This window comes from Carcharhinus amblyrhynchos, chromosome 18, assembly GCF_965287045.1.
Source record: "Carcharhinus amblyrhynchos chromosome 18, sCarAmb.v2.hapA, whole genome shotgun sequence".
Classification (NCBI taxonomy): Eukaryota; Metazoa; Chordata; class Chondrichthyes; order Carcharhiniformes; family Carcharhinidae; genus Carcharhinus; species Carcharhinus amblyrhynchos.
The window spans coordinates 44,002,915-44,011,468 of record NC_137341.1 but is presented as its reverse complement, the minus strand read 5'-3'; the positions used below and the strand labels follow the sequence as shown (position 1 = coordinate 44,011,468).

At 44.9% G+C, this 8,554-nt stretch overlaps 1 protein-coding gene across 1 annotated transcript in view; it reads left to right on the top strand.

The window, feature by feature from the left end:
- Nucleotides 1-7,601: 7,601 nt before the first annotated feature.
- Nucleotides 7,602-8,554, top strand: part of LOC145355081 (cytoplasmic phosphatidylinositol transfer protein 1-like) — a 209,155-nt gene continuing 208,202 nt past the window's right edge. The window contains exon 1 of the mRNA XM_080206926.1: nucleotides 7,602-8,166. The gene's annotated coding sequence lies outside the window, so the exon portion shown is untranslated. The remainder of the gene's footprint in view (nucleotides 8,167-8,554) is intronic.

Here is an 8,554-nt window from a genome sequence, read left to right as displayed (position 1 = left end):
GAAGTTGTGAATATTCCTACCCCAGGTTTTGAATGTGAAACACACTAACTTTCTGAGTTAATCACTGCGGATTGACGGCAAATTGGATCAGACAAAATGAGGGTTTGGGGGGACAGGACAATGCAAACTTCAAACATAATTCAAAACACTTTCCACTTACAGGCTGCTAGTGAGGGCAAACAAGTACATTTTGCCTGTCTCTTCCCTGTTTGTAACAATTTATACGTGCCTTCAAATCAGAAATTTTAGTTAATCCAGATTTACTTTCCACCAGATTTTAAAATGATGCTCTTAACGCAACGAGAGGACTGGGTTGCACACACAAGGACAATACATCTGAAAATGATGAGTGCTTAAAATCTATAAATCTACGTGTGCTGCTTACTCCCTGCTGCAGATAAGGCTGTACATTTTGCAGTTACAGGAGTGAATGTCGTGCTTCCATTTTCAGCTGATCAATAGGAAATGAACGTGAGGAAAGGAAGGTTTGCATTTCTTACAAAACACTTCAGGATCTCAAGGTGACTGAAAGCATTTGACATGCGGGGAAGTTTTGAAGTGTAGTCACTGCTGTGATGGGGGAAATACAACAACGAGTTCATGCCAAGCAGGGTTTTGCCACACAGAGTGATGGTGGAGTTATATAGCAGGATCACAAGGGGTCATCAAATTACAAGCAGAACTTGAAAAGGTTAAGGGGAAATTTTAAATGGCAAAGCTTTCCAAACTGTGTTAACTTCAAAGGCAACTCATTATCAAGTGTTTATCACCAACAGTTTAATTATGTTCAAGCGATAGTTTACAGAACTGTGATACATATCTACTCTCTCCTCCTCTCTGGCTCCAACAGAGGTTCCTCCCTATTGCAGGACAGCAGGATTTGAACCCAGGTCCCCAGAACATTAGCTAACTTGCTGGATTAATAGTCTAGTGATAATACCACTAGGTCATTGCCTTCCCTTGCGTACATGTGCGTGTGCATGTGAATGTGTGTGTGTGTGCACGTATGTTTAAGTTTAAAGCTATTTTGTTAGTGCCACAAGTAGGCTTACACTAACATTGCAATGAAGTTACTTAGTCACCACACCGGCACGTTTTCAGGTACACTGAGGGAGAATTTAGCATGGCCAATGCATTTAACCAGCACACCTTTGGACAATTTGCCATGGTCAATCCACCGAACCTGCGCATCTTTGGACACTAAAGGATAACTTAGCTTGGCCAATGCACCTAATTTACACATCTATGGACACTAAGGGGCAATTTGGCATGGCCAATCTACCTAACCTACATGGTGTTGGACACTAAAGGACAATTTAACATGGTCAATCCACCTAACCTACACAGTGTTGGACACTAAGGGGCAATTTAGCATGGTCAATCCACCTAACCTACACGGTGTTGGACACTAAAGGACAATTTAACATGGTCAATCCACCTAACCTACACAGTGTTGGACACTAAGGGGCAATTTAGCATGGCCAATCCACCTAACCTACACAGTGTTGGACACTAAGGGGCAATTTAGCATGGCCAATCCACCTAACCTACACAGTGTTGGACACTAAGGGGCAATTTAGCATGGTCAATCCACCTAACCTGTGCATCTTTGGACTGTGGTAGGAAACCAAGGCACCCGGAGGAAACCCAGACAGACACGAGGAGAATGTGTCCGGAAACAGAGAGAAGTCAGTGAAGATTACAATGCAAATCTGGCCCTTCTGATATCACTTTGGGAAATGTCTTTCCCTACGAGGCATTCAAGAATTCAGGGCATATTTCCTTTAAAGTCGTGATGCTGGCTGCCATACTTCATTATTTATACCTGTTGTCTGGAGAGTGCTTTGAAAGATCTGATGGTTGTGGAGAGCAGTATAAAAATGCAAGTCTATTCTTTGTTTTCGGAATTGCTCCTTCCCAGAGAAATGGCCAGCCACAGGACAATCTGGTATTGCAAAGATTGAGGCTAAACTACCTCTTGAAACTTGCCCACTAACAAGCAGCTGAGACTGAAGTACAGCTGATAGATTGGCAGTGGCTAAATTTCAGCCCACACCAAGAGAGCTTCATCAAAAATATAGAAACTAGAAGCAGGGGGAGGCCACGGGAGGTTTAGGGGGGACTTGAGGGAAAACGTTTTTACCCAGAGGGTGGTGACAGTCTGGAATGCGCTGCCTGGGAGGGTGGTGGAGGCGGGATGCCCTCACATCCTTTAAAAAGTACCTGGATGAGCACTTGGCACACACCATAACATTCAAAGACTATGGGCCAAATGCTGGCAAGTGGAATTAGGTGGGCAGCTCAGGCCCTTTTATGCACTGGTGCAGATTTGATGGGCTGAAGGGCCTCCATAGTACTGTAGTATTTTGTGATTCCATAATTCTGTGTTTTAGCCCTTCTAGCCTGCTCCAACACTCATTACGATCATGGCTGATCATCAGATTTAACATTCTGATCCCCCCCTTTCTCCCATAACCCTTTCTCCCTTCAACCCCAAGAGCTATACCTATCTTTTTCTTGAAATCCGACAACGTTTTGGCCTCAACTACTTTCTGTGGCAGTGAATTCCACACATTCGCCACCCTCTGGGTGACGAAATTTCTCCTCACCTCAGTTCTAAAAGGTTTACCCTTTGTCCTCAAACTATAACCCCAGTTCTGAGCCCCCCCACCATCAGACGTTATTTATTAGTCTCGCAAGTAAGGCTTACATTAACACCGCAATGAAGTTACTGTGAAATCCCCGTGAACACTTTTTCTGAATTCACCCTGTTAGAATGTTACAAGTTTCTGTGAGATCCCCTCTCACTCTTCCAAATCCAGTGAATACAATCCTAAGCAATCTAATGTCTCCTCGCGTGACAGACCTGCCTTCACAGGAATCAGCCTGATAAACCTCCACTGCACTCCCTCTAAAGCAAGGACATCCTTCCTCAGATAAAGCTAAGGAAATTCGAAACGTCCGCTATAATTCTCACCAACTTTACAGATGCACCATAGAAAGCATCTTTTTCCGAATGTAATGCTCGGGCTCTGACCAAGACTGCAAAAACCTACAGAGGGTTGTGAATGTAGTCCAGTCCATCACGCAAACCAGCCTCCCACCCATTGACTCCATCTACACTTCAATAATTAATTGCACAAGTTTTCCTGAAATGTGGTGCAAACTAACGTGGATGTTTTCCGTCTGAAGGAATATCGGGCGGGAATTTCTAGCCCCAAGACTGGAAATTCCCCGTCCAAGGTCTTGGAGTGGTCCGCTGAACTTTCTGTCCTGCCTGCTATGATTCCCGTGGTGGGCGGGATGGGAAAATCCCACCCATTATCAGGCATTTTGATTCAAAGCAGCAATTTAGGATGGTCAGAAACAGCAGCTTAGATACAAGGCCATGAAGCATTTTATAGTGTGCATCTTGAATCTTTTAGAGACATATAAGATAATGAAGGGGATAGATAGGGTAGAGGTAGAGAGATTCTTCCCGCTTAGAAAGGATAGCAGAACTAGAGGGCACAGCCTCAAAATAAGGGGGGGGGGCGGGCGGACAGTTTAGATTGGAGTTCAGGAGGAACTTCTTCACTCAAAGGGTGGTGAGTCTCTGGAATTCTCTGCCTGTTGAAGTGGTGGAGGCTACCTCACTGAATATATTTAAGTCACGGGTAGATAGATTTCCGATAAACAAGGGAATTAAGGGTTATGGGGAGAAAGCGGGAAAGTGGAACTGATCCACTTCAGATCAGCCATGATCTTGTTGAATGGCAGGGTAGGCTCGAAGGGCTAGATGGCCTACTCCTGCTTCTATTCCTTATGTTCTTATCACCATCACAGACACAATTTCGTAGAATTGTCCATTCAGAGGAGGCCATTTGGCCCATTACGTTTGCACCAGCTCTCCAACCGAGTGTCATGATTTAATGCCATTCCCCTGTACCCTTTTTCCCCCGAACCCCTGCACATTGTTTCTATTCAAATAATCTTCCAATGCCCTTTTGAATGCTTTGATTGAACCCACCTCCACCACACTTCCAGACAGTGCATTCCAACCGCTTGCTGTGTGAGGAAGTTTCTTTCTGACATCACATTTGCTTCTTTTGTAAATCACCTCAAATCTTGGCCCTCTTGTTCTTAATCCTTTTAAGAGGGGGAACAGTTTCTCCCTCTCTACTCTGTGCAGCACCCCCTATCAAACCTCCTCTTAGCATCCTTCTCTCCAAGGAGAGCTGTCCCAACCTTTCCAATCTATCTTCACATCTGGAATTTTGTGACCAGTTTTGGTCTCCCTATTTGAGGAAGGATGTGATATCATTGGAGGCAGTTCAGAGGAAGTTCACTAGACTGATTCTGGAGACGAGAGGATTGATGTGTGAAAAGAAATTAAACAGTTTGAGTTTATACACGTTGGAGTTCAGAAGAATGAGAGGGGACCTGATCGAGGGATAGAAAATAATAAAAGGGATTGATAAAGTAAATGTAGACCAAATGTTTCCCCTTGTGGGGCAATCTCGAACAAGAGGTCACAGGTATAGGTTGAGGGGCGATAGATTTAAAACTGAGATGAAGAGGAACTACTTCTCACAGAGGGTGGTGAATTTGTGGAACTCGCTGCCCCATAGCACAGTGGATTCTGAATCATTGAATGGTTTCCAGAGGGAGATAGATATATTTCTAATAGAAAAAGGGAAAGAGGGATATGGGGAACGGGTAGGGAGGTGGACGTGAGACCAGGGAGAGATTTGATTGAATGGTGAAGCAGGCTCGAAGGGCTGAATTTACCGACTTCTGCTCTTAATTCCGATGTTCCTAACTGAAATTTCTCATGCCTAGAATCATTCTTGTAGACCTCTTCTGCGCTCTCTCCAATGCATTCATACCCTTCCTACAGTGTGGTGCTCAGTACTGTATGCAGTATTCCAGCTGAGGGTCTAACTAACTCAGCATAACCCCCTTGTTCCCGTACTCTGTGCCCCTATTAATAAAGCCCAGGATACTGTATGCTTTATTAACTGCTCCCCACCTATCCTGTCACCTTTAATGATCTTTGAACAGATATACCCGGGGTTGGGGGGGGGGGGGTGGTCTCTGCTCTTGCACTCCTTTTAGAGTATTACCCCTTATTTTGTACCGTCTCTCCATGTTCTTCCTGCCAAAATGCATCACTTCTCCGCATTGAACTTCTTCTGTGACCTATCTGCTGTGAAACTGGCTTTGAAAAGCTTGAGGCTTCAATGATAGTATCTTTGAATAAAACTTATTTTCTGGAATCTATGTTATTAATCTAGCTATTGTGCACTGAGACAGGGGGGCAGGCAGTCATTGTCCATTCTGATGACAGTCTTCAGACTGTGATAAGCTGAGACTGGCTATTGGTACAAGCTGCTTTCAACATTCTGATGCCCTGCCTGAGGGCATTGGTCCCCATCACTTTGACTTAGCAACTGTAACAAATAGGTGCCTCACTTGTTATATTGGTCACAAACCCTTGCCCCAAAAACCCCACAGCTGTGTTTTGTTATATTCAATCGTGGAACATGGGTGTCGCTGGCCAGAATTTATTGCTTTGATTTGATTTGATTTATTATTGTCACCTGTATTGGGATACAGTGAAAAGTATTGTTTCTTGCACGCTATACAGGCAAAACATACTGTGTGTGGAGTAAATGGGGAAGAAGGAAGGGGCAGTTAGCACTGCTGTCTCACAGCACCAGGGACCTGGGTTCCATTCCTGGCTTGGGTCACTGTCTGTGTGGAGTCTACACGTTCTCCCCAAAAAGTGAGTGTCTAAAAAGGCAACTAAGATGGTACCAGAATATGGCGACTTTTTGCGAGCTGTGCCCAGCGTGCCTCTAATTTTATCTTTTACTATGCTTTTAAAACTGTACTCTCTCTAATAATGCTAATGGACATACCTTATATTAAGCTGATCTTTCTCTACACCCTAGCTATGACTGTAACACTATATTCTGCACCCTCTCATAGAATCCCTACAGTGCAGAAGAAGGCGATTTGCCCCAATGAATCTGCACTGATCACTATCCCACACAGGCCCTATCCTCATAACTGCATGCATTTACCCTAGCTAGTCCCCCGACACTAAGGGGCAATTTAGCATGGCCGATCCACCTAACCCTGCACATCTTTGGAGTGTGGGAGGAAACCGGAGCACCAGGAGGAAACCCACGCAGACACTGGGAGAACGTGCAAACTCCACACAGACAGTGACTCGAAGACCAGAAGTGAACCTGAGCCCCTGGCTCTGTGAGGCAGCAGTGCTAACCACTGTGCCACCGTGCCACCCAATTAATACAGACCCCACTCCCGGCCATTTCTCAGCACAGTCCCTGGGGGATGCTTTAAATTCCGTCTAATGTTCCAGCACAATGATCTTTCCTCCGAGCTCAACACTTAGCCAAGGTGCTAAGTTGCACTGAAAACAAGTTGGCGGGGTTCTTGTATTATATATGGTTTATTTATTTAAGTCACAAGTAGGCTTACATTAACACTGCAATGAAGTTACTGTGAAAATCTCCTAGTTGCCACACTCTGGTACTTGTTTGGGCACACTGAGGGAGAATTTAGCACGGCCAATACACCTAATCAAATATAGAATCACCATAGAATCCTAGAACCCTACAGTGCAGAAAGAGGCCCTTCGGCCCATCGAGTCTGCACCGAACACAATCCCACCCGAGCCCTACCCCCATATCCCTACATATAATACCTACTAATCCCTCCAACTTACACATCCCTGGACACTAAGGGGCAATTTCTTAGCATGGCCAATCAACCTAACCCGCACAAACATAATATTTAAAAAAAATAGCTAGATGCTCAACTGTTAACGCCATCAGAGAAGATTTGCACATTACCGACCTGACAACTGCAACGTAAGGTAGTGAAGGATGAATTTGTACGTTTACAAAGAGCAAAGAACAGTACAACACAGACACAGGTCCTTTGGCCCTCCAAGCCTACGCCGATCACACTTACCTATTTAAACCAACCACCTGTATCCCTCTATTCCCCGTCTGTTTGTGTGCCTATCCAGATAAGTCTTAAATGTGGCAAACGTGGCTGCCTCAACCACCTCACTTGGCAGTGCATTCCAGCCCCCCACCACCCTTTGTGTAAAAAAAACTTCCCCTGCACATCTCCACTGAACCTTTCCCTCCCTTACTTTGAACTTGTGCCCCCTTGTGATTACCATTTCTGCCCTGGGAAAAAGCTCGCAACTGTTCACCCTATCTGTACCACTCATAATTTTATAAACGTCTATCAGGTCGCCCCTCAGCCTCTGTCTTTCCAGGGAAGAACAATCCCACTGGGAATTTAGTGGGGTTTTTTTTTGTTTAGTTGAGGACAGAATTGGAGGGGACCATTAATTGCTGCCCGTTGTGTGCTTACATCCTGCTCCTGTGTAAGTGTGTGTTAGCAGTTACTGATACTCCCCTAAAGGAGGCAGTGAGTCGCCTGAAATGTGAAAGAACCACTTCAGGTTGCATTTTTTTTTAACTTTCTAATGTCCATTCTCCCCCCACCTCCTCCTCTCCGCCCTCTGTATTCTTCCCTTTATTTTCAGCCGGCTCCTCTCACGAACGAGAAGGAGCAAAGCTTCAGTGAGAGAGAGAGAGGGAGAGATGGATAGTTAGCTAGCTAGCTAGCTAGCTAGCTGTAACGGCAGGGAGGGGAAGAGTTAAAAAGCCTCAAGAGAGACACAGCTTTCCTCCAGCACACAGACTGGGGGGAGTGGGAAGGAGGTCAGTTTCACCTCTGCTTACAGCACTGAAATCTACAAGCAAACAAACAAACAAACAAAGGATCGGGAATAAAAAGCAGAAAAGAATGCAAACTGCTCCCTTCTGCGTGTCAAAGTTTTTTGCCGCCTGTCATTTCCTTTGTGCTTGTTAAACCCGGAGAAGGCACAGCTCCAAGGAGCAACCGAAAGCATCGTTTTATTAATTCCTTTTTTTTAATTATTTCCCACCCACTCTTGGCGATTTCCTTTCTGGCTGGGTAGGATTTCAGGAAACTCCCTTTTCCCCACCTTTCCACCACCTCCTCACATGCCCAGCGGCCAGATCGAAGGACAGAGGATAAGACGGTGAACTTTCCCAATGCAGAGGATCCATCCGGAGCGCGCACACACTACTTTCTGGATACTAATCTTGGGCGGTGAGTCTCTCTCTCTCTGTGTCTGCTTCGCCTGTGCAGCCTTCAGCATGCATTGTTGGTCATTGTATTCGCTAAAACCATGGGACCACGACTAGCTAGGATTGTGTGCACATTGTAGGAAATGATTGTGAGCTTGTATGGGTTACTCTAACTGAGGTTTTAAGCTTGTCTTAGTATATATAGAGAGAGAAAGAGCTTGTCATTAATTTAGAATGCATTGTTTACCTGAATTTGGCACACAAAAGTCTCTCATTTTAACTGGAGTGGTGAGAATTTGACACAGGTTCAATAGCAACATTTAAAAAGCATTTGGATAAGTTGAAAGTTTATTCTATTAGTGTCACAAGTCGGCTTACATTAACACTGCAGTGAAGTTACTGGGAAAATC